The sequence below is a fragment of the Eubalaena glacialis genome, chromosome 4, assembly GCF_028564815.1.
Source record: "Eubalaena glacialis isolate mEubGla1 chromosome 4, mEubGla1.1.hap2.+ XY, whole genome shotgun sequence".
NCBI lineage: Eukaryota > Metazoa > Chordata > Mammalia > Artiodactyla > Balaenidae > Eubalaena > Eubalaena glacialis.
The window spans coordinates 173,138,676-173,154,059 of NC_083719.1; the positions used below are offsets into that span (position 1 = coordinate 173,138,676).

General features: G+C 47.6%; 1 protein-coding gene across 4 annotated transcripts in view; it reads right to left on the minus strand.

The window, feature by feature from the left end:
- GATAD2A (GATA zinc finger domain containing 2A) overlaps positions 1-15,384 on the minus strand; it is a 103,293-nt gene that overhangs the window by 45,984 nt on the left and 41,925 nt on the right. The gene's annotated exons all lie outside the window — the stretch shown is intronic.

Consider the following 15,384-nt stretch of genomic DNA (forward strand, 5'->3'; position numbering starts at 1 on the left):
ACAAAAAACAAAAAAAACTCCTGCATTCTGACCTTCTGGGAGGCGAGTGTACTGAGATGGAGCCTCACAGGTTGAGGCCAAGGCGGGAACAGGAATCCAGGGAGATGGTCCAGGCAGAGGAACAGCATGGGCCAAGCCGCTGAGCTGGGAGAGTCTCAGGCAGAGGAAGGGAGGCCACAGTGAGCCTGTGCTAAAGGTTTCCTGAAAAAGAGAACTAAGTCTTCCTCACTGACTGAAGCTGGGTTCTGAACCCTTAGTTATCTGAAAACTTAAGACACTCCAGAATACAGGTGTTTTCTCTCTTGTACATCATCAGAAGGGGCCCTGGCCCAGCTGCCTGGCTAGGAGCTCCCTGGACCTTCAAAGACCTGAACTGAGAAGATGAGGAGGACAGACTCTCCCTGCAGCAGTCCTGAGACCCAGGTGGGGACGGGCCACACCTATACATGTGGGGGCAGGGGGACAGGTGACATATACCCAGAGCCTCTGGGGGTAGAAGACCAGCCTGTCATCCCACAAGGTGGGGAAATCCAAGTCTAGTGGGTCTGGAACCCAGGTCCAACACTCTTCTTTCTACCTGGCATTCTTACAAGCTACCCACTGTGGAACGTTCCACTATACACTCTAAAGCCCTTTTGTTAATCATGTTTAAATTGTTTGTTTTCACCTGGAGAGACAAGCACATGGTAGGGCTTAAATGACACTTGCCAGTGAGGAGGAGGACAGAACAGCTGTCCTCAAATGCCTCCACGGCAGCCTCACCTCAGAAAATTAAGACTTGCCCTGCCAGGGGCTGCGGAAGCACTCATGGGGAGGCCTGGGCAGGGAAGACCCCTGCAACCAAAAGGTACAAGCCCCCTGTCATCAGATGTCACTGCCACCCACAAGGTAACAGGCCATATGATGGCAGGGTCATGCCATCAATGTTCCTGGTGTATCCCCAGCTCTGGAAGAGTACCAGCCACATAGTAGGTGCACTTCAAACATTTAATGAATGAACAAATGTAGGTTTTACAGAGAGGAGCTCAGGGACTGGGGGGTGGGGGGAGGGGTTGGTGAGCACGGGCTCCCTTTCACCACTGGGATTCTCAGATCTCAACCCAAGTTTAATGCTCCTCTGTTGTTAACAGAAATGTGGGGTCTTCTTTTACAGACAGAACACCTTACACTGACTGAGTATTTGCCCCACATGGATCATCTCAGATGCAAGGTGAGTGCTATCGTCAGGCTCTGTTTTACAGGTAGGGAAACTGAGGCAGGTGAAGGTCACACAGCAAGTGGGTGGGACAGTGCTGGGAACTGAAGCCCATGCTCCTGCAGACAGTGCCCACTGAAACACCCTGTCAACTACCTAGAGTCAGGCGTGGTTTCCAAAGGACACAGGGAGCTCCTCACAAGCAGGAAGTTTCGCTCTGGCCCAATGGGGTCCAGACAAGATATTAAATGTTTACAACTTTATTGAGTGTTATGAGTGAGACCACACCTTTTGCTGTCTGCTTTCAGAGTACAGAAAGTTCTGCTGGAGCACAACATATGCATTCCCAAAACTTGCCACATGGTGCAAAATCATGCAATAAAAACACAGGGCTTGTAGGAACAATGGGGTTAGGGCACAATACCCTAAAACTTCATCAGCGACATAAAAAAAAGACAGGAACCTGATTTTTAAATGGCAGCACGTTAAACAGCTAAGAAGTACACAAATGCTGCCTGAAGCCTTATGCCTCACCTGAGGGAAGATCTGGTGTTTGCTCTGACAGTGGGTGGGATGCAGTTTCTGAGTTACTGTGACATGCTGCAAGGAGGCTGTCTGACCCCAGAAGGGGATGCGTGTGGCCCAGAGGGGGCGTGATGCGCATCTGAGGTGTGTGCATTTTCCTTTAGGGTACCAGCAGGCGCTCTTTTAGCTAGGAGCAGTTTTCCGGATTCCTATAGTACAGGAGTCAGCAAACTTTTTCTTAAAGGGACACAGTAAATATTTTCAGCTCTGCAGGTCATTCAGTCTCTGTCCTGATTACTCAAGCTCTGCAACTGTGACAGTTCGTTCTCGAATGGGCACGGCTGTGTCCCAATCAAACATTATTTACCCAAACAGGCCAGCAGCCTGTGGGCCATAGCTTCCCAACCCCTAGACCTAGCATTTCTCCTGGACAAAATCGCACATAACCAAACAGTGTGCCCAATATATTAATAGTGTTGGAACAAACCTGCTTTTCCAAACAAGCCTCACAGCAGAACTGACTACAGAGAAAAATCGATTTCAAAAAAAGGACCTGAATGTGTAAATTCAATCCAAGCCCAGAACTCAAGGTTAACCTTTTTGACAAATCAGAAGAAATGTAGTTTCAAAAAGTGTCGAGTGCAGACTGCTTACTGCAGGGTCAGTCTGTCCCACTAGGTGGGTCTATTTTATACCATCCTAAAAGCCCTACACACTCTCAAGATAAATAGGTCCCTCGTAGAAGGAAATTACATGCTATAAACTCAACTGCTGCAGTGGATGAAACTTTAACCCAGTTACAGAAACAAGCAGTTCCTAAGCACACGTGCCTGAGCATCAGACCAAAGCTCTAAGGAAAAGCACAGGAGCTGAGAACGACCTGATTGCGGGGGCGGGGCGGGCAGGGGGCAGGGGTTAAGCCAGGAAGGAAAGTGGGAATCAAGTACACTAGGGCTGAGTCGCTGGAGACCTGGGGGTCCCTGGGAAGAGCCACAGGGCCAGGCTTCTCCAGGTAACCAGGAATCACCTTTGTCCTTCAGGGCTGGGGACAGGGGGGTCATCTGTGCTAGAGAAACCCTAAGAAGCGCACTCTACCTGGTTGGAGGGGTTGGGATCTGGGAGGACACAGGTTCACACCATACTGCCCCCAACTGTCCCACTCCAGTGCCATCAGAGCCATGCACCTTGCATCCTTAATGAACCTCGGTGCATTCTGCCTGCAACTGTAGCTCCACAGCTCAGCCCCAGCCTGGGGACACCAGGAGAGCCTCGGGAACAGCAGTTAGGCTCAGCCTCCACCTGGTCAGCACCTTGGTCCTTCAATTCTCCTGACCTTTATGCGAACGCTAGGCCTGACTGGTAGGCACATCACCTCACCCCCAGCCTCGTGGCGTCGTGTCCATCCCACGCAGGAGCTCCCTGGACCTGGGGACTTGTTGCAAGTTTTCTGAGCCTTCTGCCTAGTGTTAAGAGAAGCCGACGCTGGCTCGCCAGATAAACAGCCACGTAACAAAAATAAAAGACTTGACCAACAAATTCTTCTGTTCTGCTGAAGGGGCTCACTTGCTCTTTCAAAGACTTCTCACAAGGTGGGCAATCTCACTGCTGGCCTCCAAAGGTGGCCAGTGGTGCCTAGGCTCTGGGTAGGCTGAGGCAATGAGAAGGGAGTAGAAGGGATGAGGAACACAGGGTGCTCCAGACTTGGGAGCATCTGACCCCACTTGATGGACACCCTATTGGCAGAGGATGGACACAGGAAACCAGGGTGTCGGCAGACACCTCCCTGCTCCCCAAAATGCAGCACACCAGGCTAGTTGAACACCAAGCAACCTTGCGCCACACACACAAATACACACGTGTGTGTGTACCCACACTCATGCAAACACAAACACATGCGCCCACGTACACATGCACACCACACACACTCATACGTGTGCACAGTTTTCATCCCCTCCTCCCACCTCCAAACCTTCTCCAATTACCTTACAAAGGGTCTTCTCTATTCATTTATGAGCAAAAGAACAGCAGTTCTTATGGGTGATCAGTGTCCAACTATCTCAAGAAGAAGCAAAACCATTAAGTATGGAAATGAGATTAGACACAGGGTCCAGGATCACCAACTTCTAAAGCAAGTGAAGGAGCCCAGAGGGCCTTGCAGAGAGCCCTGCGGGGACTTGTGCGGATCCCTGCACACCTCCGCCACGTCAACCCACAATTCCTCCAAGACAAATAATTTCGCACCTGGGTGGAACAGCTGAGCATTTTAAAATCACTAGCACTGCAACCATGCTCATTTCTACTACTTTGTGCACACAGTAATTTAAGTTTCCAGAGAAGGCAAAGAACTGACTTTTGTCTACTGTTGTTTATCTGAGTGATGCCTGAACCCAGAAGGGAACTTCTGCAGCACCGAGGAGCCTGGTCAGTTACTAACGACCAGGGACACTCTCCTCCTAGTTCACAGCCCATCTGGCCCAGGATGTGGATGCCGACAGGCTCCAAATACTGATTCTGCACTAGACGGCGACCTCCAAGGGGCCAGTGACCTGCAGGCACCACCTTTGTGGAGGGCAGGAAGAGCAGCTTGGGGGGTCCCCGCCTTCATGCGAGCAAAGACCCAGTAAGGGCTATGAGATATGTGTGTCAATCACCATTTTGTTACAAACCAACACTGGAAAAGAAATCCACCCTGCCAGTCCAGAGGAGGCGGCTAAGGATCTAGCTTCATTTGAGCTAGGCCCCAAGAGTAGAATCTGGAGTTCTAGAGATGGAAGAGGGAGAAAGAAATGGTAGCACAAAAGGTGAAGTGGCAGAAATACACAGGCGCATGAAAACCCATCTCCAAAGTAAGTAGATGAAACCAGAAAGGAGATCAAAGCTTTTAACAACTTTTTAAAATGGAATGAGGTTGCTTAGAAGGAAAAAACATTCTCCCATTACAGTGAGGCCACTTATATTCAGTGTGAGAGGCTAAACAGTGATGATCAGGCCTCCCACAGACTTCTCTGACTCTGGGTGCCCTGCAGGAGTGCAGGAACTGGGGGTGGGGTAGGGGCCCTGACCAGCCTGCCATCAGCCTGTGAGAGTGAAGAGAGCTGGAACATTTAATTAGGTCCTGAAGGACAGAGGAGGGGAGTGCTGAGACCTGTGAAATGGCACAGAGTATGCTCCAAAAAGACACATGCACGCACACAACTTAAATGAAGTGCCTCCAGTCACTCCATCAAACAAATCAATCTGAGCACTGGCGCTTTCCGCAGGGAGCTCTCTGCCCTCAGCCCCCAGAGGTGCGCTCTACCTAACCCTTCAGGGAAGAGACACCATTTGCAAATTCAGCGCTCAGCTCAGACACAGAAGTCAAAGGGGAAGGTTAAGTTCAGGAGCATCTCGACCTCCTCCTAACAGGGCACTTCTATCGTGCCAGGTGTGCCCAAACACCACACTCCATCTGAAATGCTAATGACCCATCTATAAGGCCATCACCACCCAGAGGAGTCATGCAAGATAAAGTCAGACCAAATCAGCCATCCTATCAAGTCACCTTCAGTCCTTGGTTCAAGAACCACCCAGATACGTAGGTATATAGATTGTTAAGACTGAAAAGAATACAAAAAAATTAAAAAATTAAAAAACCACACACACAGAACCTCAGGCTTTTACATTTACAAATAAACACACATTTACAATCTGATTATTTTTTTAAGGTGGAGGACATGTAAATACAGCCTCTGAAATAATGCTTTTTGGGGATATATTTAATAAAATTAACCTAGAAAGCAGAAACTTTAATGTACTCAAGTAGTAACCACCCAACATTTTAAAAATAAAACCTGAATGGTCTTCAGATTCCTAAAGGAAAATCCCATGTAGACATGCACTGTGGAGAAAGGCGCTTGGAAGCACCTCACCCCAGCACCACTTGTGGGAACAGAGCAGGTTTTGGGACAAGTCATCTCCAGAAAAATCAGTGGTCACTGCCTTCAATGAGGCTCATGCCACATAAACAGCCAGCCCTCTGGTAGCATGCCCAGCCACTCAAACTCACCTGGGGACATGCAGGGCCTGGCCTGGAACAGCCAAGTCCCCTGACCTCAACAACCATCCTCCCTCCCTGGAGTCATGGGGGAGGGGCGGCTAAAGAAAGCACAGATCCTGTTGGGGAAGATGGTGTAGGTAGGGAGGGTATTTCTATCTTCCCCCAGACATCGACAATCTCCTAAAAACTTCTGAAAACAGGGAACACCACTAACCAGACAGCTCCACTGAGCTCTGTCTACCCCTCAGCCTCATGCCTTGGCCTCTGAGTGCCCCTTCCCAGGGACATGAGATGAAAGCCTGTCTACACCTCCTAGTCAAAGCACACAGTAAGACAAAGTACACCTAAACTGATCGCGTTTTAAGAGGGGGGGAGAGAGACGGGTAGCAAGTGTTTTAAAACTGTTGATAGCACCCCCAGGCTCACCCCCACATGAGGACGTGGATTTTGTGTTTACACTCTCAGAAGTGCTCAGTAAGCACCCAACACTGCCCACCTGGAAGTGGCCCCACATGGGTGTCTGAGCCTCTGACAGCGGGGGCCTGTGCCCGAAGCCCAACCCCTGCAGCCCCGGAGAGAGAAACAAATGGTGCCAGAGAACACGACACAGAAATAAAGTTGCCACCTGTGAAGGGAATCTGAAAAATATGAAATGTCCACAGGGAAATGGTGACCAGGAGTCCTCTGGTGTAGGACGTCACTGTGAGGGATGTCTGGTTGAGTTTCCCTCCCACGGGAAAGGACCAGTCCTCTGTCCCTCCCAGCTGCCTCCCAGGCTGAGCCTCCTCGGCCCACAAAGGGTTACGCCTGCCATTTCCATGCCACCTGCAATGTGCCAATCGGGTGTCACATCAAAAATGGGAGGCCTTAACCCTTCCAGGGCTGACTCCCTCAGGGCCTGGCCAAGAACGCAGCCCTGACCACCAGCTTCATCGAGCTGGAAACGGCAGGAGGTTTTACACAGAAAATTCCAGGAAGGGCCAGAAAAGCCTTCTCCAGTCTTGGGAGGAAATGTGAGTGGAAAGTGGGAGAACCAAATGTGCATCTTTCATCGTTTTCAACAGGACACCCAGCAATGTGGTGACGCCACTGCCTGGAAGCGCTGCCTGGGCTCCTTTGTCAGCTCCTCCCTGCACACATCCTGCGGCAGCAGGGCCGGCGGCCGCCCCAAAAGGCTCAGAGCCAGCAGGGAAACCTACGTCTAGGACTAAATAAGTTTCTGGTCTCAATGAAGCCCATGGGTCTAAGAAACAGTTCCTACTGATGAACAGTTCTTGCAGCACTTCCTGCACAGCTGTGAGAGCTGGAACAGAAATCCTACTTCTCTCCTCCACCCTGTAAGTGGAAATCTTCCCCTTGGGCAGGGGGTTGTTCTGGGTAGAGACACCTACAACAACCTCCAGGAAATAGCCAAGCTGACCTAGAGCATATCACATTAGTGGTCATTTTGTAAAACATGCTACTCAAGGTTAAAGCAAGGCCTCACCCCAGCCAAGGCCCTGCCAGCCTCTCTGACCTGTCTACTGCTGTCCCCGACACGTCCCCCCTACCCCTCGACCCTATTCTCTCAGCTCCAGCCACTCTGACATCCCAGCTGCTCCTCTGAAAACCAAGTTTACTCCCACCTCAGAGCTTTTGTACTTCCTGCTCCCCCTACCTGGAAGGTCCTCCCCCAGGTCTCTGTATACCACTCTCTTCTTCAGCCGAAACAGCAAAGTTACATGTATCTCCCTTCCATGTATGCACTTCGGTGGGTCTCTACCCCTTTCCCACTTCATCACCACTTGACATTCTATTTACTCATCTCTCCGTTTACGTGTTTGTCCTCCCCCACCCCATCCCCCACAAGAACAGAGAATATCTCTCTGTTCAGTGCTACCATCCCAGGGCCCAGGACAGAACAGGTGTTCAATACATATTTGTTAAACAGATGAGAAAAAGTACTTTCAGAACTTCCAGCTATGGCACTCCCCTTCCTGGTTACATAAGCCAAAAAGTCTTCATGTCAATAAAAAATACAATGATCAAAACCAAACAAAACCCTTACTGCATAACATATATGAAAATCAACTCAAAATGGGTGAAAGACCTAAATACTAAAAGCTAAACCTACAAAACTCTTAAAACTTAGCAACAAACCCAATTCAACAAAACAGGCAAAAGACTTGAAAAGACATTTCTCCAAAGACAGACAAATGGCCAATAAGCACATGAAAAGATGTTCAGCATCATTAGTCATTAGGGAACTGCAAATCAAAACCACAATGTGATACCACCTCTCACCCACCAGGATGACTATTAAAAAAAAAAGGAAAATAAGCGTTGTTGAGGATGTGGAGAAATTGGATAAAAGATAAATTAGACTTCATCAAAACTAAATTCTTTTGTGCAAAAGAGAGTGAAATTTAGTTTTGATGAAGTCTAATTTATCTTTTTTCTTTTGTTGTTATTGAGCTTTTGGTGTCATATCTAAGAATCTCTTGCCAAATCGAAGGTCATGATTTACCCTTATATACTCTTCTTCTAAGAAATTGGAACCACCACATATTGCTGGTGGGAATGTAAAATGGTGCAGTAATGTGAGAAACAGTCTGGCAGTTCCTCAAAAAGTTAAAATACAGAATTACCATATGACCCAACAATTCTACTTCTAGATATATACCCAAGAGATGTGCATTTATTCAAACAAAAACTTGTACATAAATGTTAAAAAGCAGCACTATTCACAACACCCAACAAGTAAGAACAACCCAAATGTTCATCAATGGGTGAATGGATAAACAAAATGTCGTACATCCATACAATGAAATATTTTTCAGCCATAAAAAGGAATAGGGCTTCCCTGGTGGCGCCGTGGCTAAGAATCCGCCTGCCAATGCAGGGGACACGGGTTCGAGCCCTGGTCCCAGAAGATCCCACATGCCACGGAGCAACTAAGCCCGTGCGCCGCAACTACTGAGCCTGCATGACACAACTACTGAAGCCCACGCGCCTAGAGCCCGTGCTCCGCAACAAGAGAAGCCACTACAATGAGAAGTCCGCGCACCGCAACGAAGAGTAGCCCCCACTCGCCACAACTAGAGAAAGCCCGTGCACAGCAACGAAGACCCAACACAGCCAATAATAAATAAATAAAATAAATAAATTTATTTAAAAAAAAGAATAAATTCCTGATTCATATCACAATGCAGATGAACTATGAAAACATGCTAAGTGAGATAAGCAAGACACAAAAGGCCATATAGTATATGATTCCATTTATCTGAGATGCCCAGAGCCACGCGAATCTACAGAGACAGAAAGTATTGATAGATTAATGGTTGCTAGGGACTGGGGGGCACAGAGGTAGGGGAGTGCAGGAGTACAGGCTAATACGTACAAATTTCACTTTGGGGTGATGAAAATGTTCTACAACTACAGGTGATGGCTGCACAATATTGTGACTGTATTAAATGCCAATGTACACTTTAAAATGTTTTAAATGGTGAATTTTTTGTGGATTTTACTTTATTATTTTTTAAGGCAGGAAAACAAAAAAACAAAATAATCTTAACCTCAAGAGTCACAACCCCTCTACGGCTGCTAAACTACTAAAACGCAAAAGCAGGTTTACTCTGACCCCCAAGAGCACCGAATAGGGTCTTCAAGGAAAGACTCCTTTGTGTAACAAGATCCAAACAATCGAAGAGCCATTGTCCACTGGGATGCAGTCCTTCCACGAGCAACAACCGTCAGCTTCTCACAGCAACCGAGGGGGCCACAGCAAGCCCACGGTACAGATGGGAGTGTGACCACGTGGGAGACAAATGGGACAATTTACCAACAGGGAGCCAACTCGGAGAGAGGGCAAGACCTCTGATGGCAGGGGTCACACGGGCCACCACCGCAGATCCGGATTCAAGTCAGGTCCGTCACAAGGCTTCACACTGGGATTGTGCCAGACGCCTCAGTCTCATAGACATCTCACTCACGCATTCACCCAAACACCTGCTTAGTTTCTACCAGGGAGCAGGAGCTAACTGGGCCCCAGGGACACCCTTGGGGTTTCAACAAAAGGCCTCCCACCCATAGCAGCATAGCCCCAGTAAGCCACTGGGGGGACACACACAGATGTGTGGGGTAGGCAGTGGACAGAGCAGGCTGAGACATGGGGCTGAGGTCCCTCGCACACTGGGAGTTGCAATAATCCCTAGATCACACATAAGGATCAAATCTGCAAAGCAGTGCTTTTAATAAGACAAAGTCATACTGAAGACCAGCTAACTACCTACTTTATCCAGTCTTAATTGGCTATGGCTGCTATGGACAGACCACACCAATAGAGAGGTGAGATTGATTTCTAATGAATAATATATTAATTTATGTCAGAAAACAACATATGGGACATTACAGCATCAGGGTGTTGATGCACTGTGGTGATAAAATGCACTCTGGGTGCTGGGGGAGGTGGGCAGAGTGCTCCCAGAACAGAAGGTGCCATCAGCATCACACTACATTAGGTCAAAACCAGAGTGCCTGGTTCATCTCCGCACACCTCAGCTTCCTCACCTGTGAAATGAGAACAGTGCCCACTTCATCACTAACGTTCTTCAAGGGCTCCATGAAGGTACTTTAAGTGTTGTTATTACAGAAAATGAGAATGCTGTAACAAGAGGTTGTCCCGCTTGACAGACTACTGGTCACAGCCCCTCACAGCAATTCCAGAATCTCTGCTGAAGGTTTTCTGCTTGAACTTTAACCACAAGCGGCCACCATCCTCACTTTTGTAAACGAGTGTTTCCCCTGCCCTGGGTGACATGAATCATAAAGCTCCCTGAGGGAATGCCTGGGTCAAACCCCATCTTCCAAACTTTTCATTACGGAAAACTGCAAACATACCCAAAGAAGCAGCGAGAACAGCACCAATTAACTGCTCATGCCCACCACCCAGGTTCCATGGTTGTCAGACGACCACCTTGGTCTTTCACACGCCTCACGCCCACTAGCCTCTAAGAAGCAAATGCCATACAACATGCATTTATGAACAGTGCAGTGTTTATCACTACAAGGACACAAAACCACAATCCCATGCTCACACCATCAACAATTAAACAATCATTCCTCAATCTTTGTTGAAGTCACGCTTGGCTGAAATCTATAGGTTCCCCGGCTGCTTTCTTTTCAATCATATGTTGAAGAAATCAGGCCATTTGTCCTGTTTCCCACAATTGGGTTTTGCCAGTTGGCATCCCTGTGGTATAATGTAACACAACCCCAATGTCCCAAAACTAGATTTTGAGGTCCAACCAAGCACACATCCCTCTGGAAGCATGTGCACCCTTCCTTGGGGGCAGGAAGCCACTGAGGTCCACTGTCTAGACCCACCATTTCATCAGATGCCTGCAAATGTATGAATTTATAATTCCATCGTTTCATATTAATTAGCCAGAATGTTAATAGCTACACGGTCCATTAGCCACATGTGGCTATTTAAAAAGATTTAAATCAAATAAAATTAAAACTTGACTTCCTCAATCACGATATTCCAGGTACCACACTGGACAGTGTGAGTAGAGGATTCTGGAAAATTCTGGCAGCACTGATCTATCTTCGAAGGAAACTAGCTCTTACCCACTTTTTTGTTCCTTGCAAATACAGTCCATAGAGTAGAGGCAGGATAAATGCTTGCTCCTTTCCTTCTATCATCTACCAATTTTCAAAATGAGTTGATTCCCTGACACCTTCCGAAGGGCACCAGTGAGTTTCTTCCTTTCCTTTGAGCACCAATAGGAACCCTGGATTTTTTAATACATTTGATGCTCCAACTCAGGGACTAACTCTCATTCACATTTACCTGCCCCACCCTTGGTGGGGTGGAGGGGGGGGGATTCCTTCTGACACAACCCTGGTACCATCTTATACAACTGGGACATTCCCAATGCAGATTTAGAATTAAAACATTTTCACTTAAGTATTTTGATATTTTATTTGCATATGTCTTTCATCCTAAAAATTTTGGTTCTTTTTTTTTTTTTGCCGAGGGGGGGGGGCGGGTCATAGTTCCCCAACCAAGGATCAAACCCAGGCCCCCAGCAGTGGAAGCGTGGAGTCCTAACCACTGGACCATCAAGGAATTCCCAATTTTGGTTCTTAAAGACATCAATTACTTGTTTTCTCCTACAATATATAACAGTAAGACTATGGGCATTGTTGACCTGAAACCAAAAATATGATTCCTAAAAACAGTTAAAGATTTTTTTCTAATTTTTGCCTTTATGGCATATCTCGTATCTTACAATCAAACTACTATGATTTAGGGAATTCCCTGGTGGTCCAGTGGTTAGGACTCTGCAATCTCACTGCCGAGGGCCTGGGTTCGATCCCTGGTCGAGGAACTAAGATCCCGCGTGCCACATGGCATGGCCCAAAAAAAAAAAGGAAAAATAAAAATAAAAAATAAAATATAGGGCTTCCCTGGTGGCGCAGTGCTTAAGAATCCGCCTGCCAATGCAGGGTACAAGGGTTCGAGGCCCTGGTCCGGGAAGAACCCACATGCCACGGAGCAACTAAGCCCGTGCTACTGAGCCTGTGCTCTAAAGCCCGCGTGCCACAACTACTGAGCCCGCATGCCACAACTACTGAAGCCTGTGTGCCTAGAGCCTGTGCTCCGCAACGAGAAGCCACCGCAATGAGAAGCCCGCGCACCTCAACGAAGAGTAGCCCCCACTCGCCGCAACTAGAGAAAGCCACAACTCGCCACAACTAGAGAAAGCCTGCGCGCAACAACGAAGACCCAACACAGCCAAAAATAAATAAAATAAATTTTAAAAAAATAATAAAATCAAATATAAACAAACACACATGTCTATATCCCACCCCCACCGTTCCTTATGAGGGATAAAAGTGAGTGCAGTACATCTCTTTATCCTTCACCTTATAATTTTTTCTACTCATTTCACCCTAGAAATCCCATCACCATGACAAGAAGACACCCCTCCTTCCTCTGCTCAGGGGCTCGGCTCCACCCCACTGGCGATCCAGCCCCATCAGTCCCAGCCCCAAATGACAAACATCTAAGTTATTTCCAGTTTGCTACTTCAGAATGTTGTAATGAACAGTCTTGTCACAATCCTTATTTTTGACAGTCTATCTTTGGCATACATTTCTAGAAGTGGACTTGCTGGAGCAAAGGGTAAGCAAATCCCCCTCCGAGGAGTTGTGAACCTCCAAAAGCAACATATGGTGCTGCCTGATTCCCACCAAGAGAATGGTGTCCACCTTTCAGGACAAAGGGTCAGAAATATCTTAGGGAAGCTCCAAAGAGCATTATTCTTAGTATCAGAAAAGACTGAGTATCTTTTATGCCTTGGTTAAGGGTCATCTGCATTTGCTTTTCCTGTTTGTTTTTCTGTAAGTCACACCCATTTTGATCCTTAACACCAAGCACAAGGCCAGTCTCTCAGCACGCGAGCAGTATGTGTAGCTGCTGAACGAACAGGACCCGACAAGCAAAATTCAAGGGTGGACACCAATTCCATTAGCCCAAGCAGGCAGCCTGACCCTCAGTATTCACACCGACAGCCACATACACTGTGGGGGCATTGTGTGGGGACTGTGTATGTGCCTCAAGACTCCCCAGGACCCAGCCCTCCTCCTGCCTTGCTCTTCCTCTGTGCCCAGAGTCCTGGGCAGCAGGAATGGGGAGGCCTCAGCTGACTTCAGGCCATGGTTCAACTGAAAGTGGAACAATCAATCAATCTGCTGAGCTGACTTACACCCACGACAAAAAGTACACAAGCTGACATATTTATACATCTCTTAAAAATAACTGCTCAGGGAATTTCCTGGTGGTCCAGGGGTTAGGACTCTGTGCTCTCACTGCCAAGAGCCCAGGTTCGACCCCTGGTCAGGGAACTGAGATCCCACACCGCAGCCAAAAAAAAAATTGCTCAAGGGTGTTTTTGCCTGTTTGACATCGACCACCATCTGCCACAACCATTCACAGACCATCCTTTCCCGTCAAGCCCCTTCACTCACCGGGTACAGAGAGGCAGGGCCAGAGGGAAAACCTGAGGGGGCTTCCAGAAATTCCCTCCGGAATCACCAAACTAACTGCTTTGTAATGCTCTGGCTGTGTCTTCCTTGTTGGCCCTGTGATAGGAAAGGAGCAGTTTTCTTTCATTCGTTCATTCACTCAGCAAGTACTTACTGCTCAGACTATGTACTTCCTAGTTAACAAAGGGCCCGGCAGAGGTGGGGTCACCCAGCTGAGGACTTCAGAGAACCCTAAGCCAGCCCGCTGCCTTCAGACAATGCCCTGGGCTATAGGACAAGGGATGATCATTCACCCCTCTGGGCTGCAGGTAAGACCTTGTCGAGACGTAAAGTACCACGATTTTTCAACACTAATGTCCAAAGAGAGCCTGTTGACAACCAAGCACCAAACCCACTTTCTAGGTGGCTGGCTCACTGCATGCTGCCACGAGCACCAGGTAACGAGCACTGTCAACACCGATGATCCTCAACTAGCCTAGGAAACCAGCACAGACTTTGAGTCATTTTTTGTTTCCAGAGAGCTCTGGGGGCCTGGGGCAGGGCTCGGGGGGATATAAAATGGTGCAGCCACAATAACAACAGTCTGGCAGTTCCTCAGAATATTAAGGACTCATGACCCAACAATTCCACTCCTAGGTATATATCCAAAGGAAGTGAAAACAAGTCCACACAAATTTGTGTACATAAATGTTCACAGCACTATTCATAATTACCGAAAGGTGGGAATAGCCCAAATCTATCCCAGATGAATGGATAAACAAAATGTGGTCTATCCATTCGATGGAATATACTCAGCCACAAAAATGGATGAAGCACTGACTCATGCTACAGAGTGGATGAACCCTGAAAACTTGCTGAGTATGAGAAGTTAGACACACAAGGTCATAGATATTATGTGATTCCATTGATATGAAATGTCCAGAACAGGCAAATCCATAGAGATAGAAAGTAGATTAGTGGTTGCCAGGGGCTGAGGAAGGGAGATTGGAGAGGGACTGCTAATGGGTGTGGGATTTCTTTTGAAGGTGATGAAAGTGTTCTGGAACTAGATAGACATGATATTTGTACAACTCCTGAATATACAAAAACATCACTGAACTGTATACTATAAATGGGTGAATTACATGGTATGCAAATTATCTCAATTAAAAAAAAAATTTTTTTTAATACCAGTAAAGTTTGTTTTTGCTGGGTAAACATTCTGGAAATGTTTTCCTGACACCAGGACTACCTGACCATGCCCATACTATCATCTTGCTATATGCAGATAAGAGCTGAAACCTCACAAACCGACCCCCAACCCTTGTCACATACCTTGCTCAGCCCAGCAGCCAGTTCTTACCCTGTGCAGCTGTGACACTGTTTGAAGGGCATACACCCCTTGGAAAGTCACCAGCCAGCTGGCCTATAAGAGGAAGCAGCTAACCAACCCAAGAGGTCTCCAAGCTACCTCTGTGTTCTAAGATGTCTCTCAGTCCTACATTCTTCTCCAGGCAGGCAGCCCTAGCCCAAAACATCACTGGCCTGATAGTAACAGACAAAACCCCACCTGGGTTTTGGGCTCTGTCCTGCTGGGTCCCGAAAGCCCTGGACA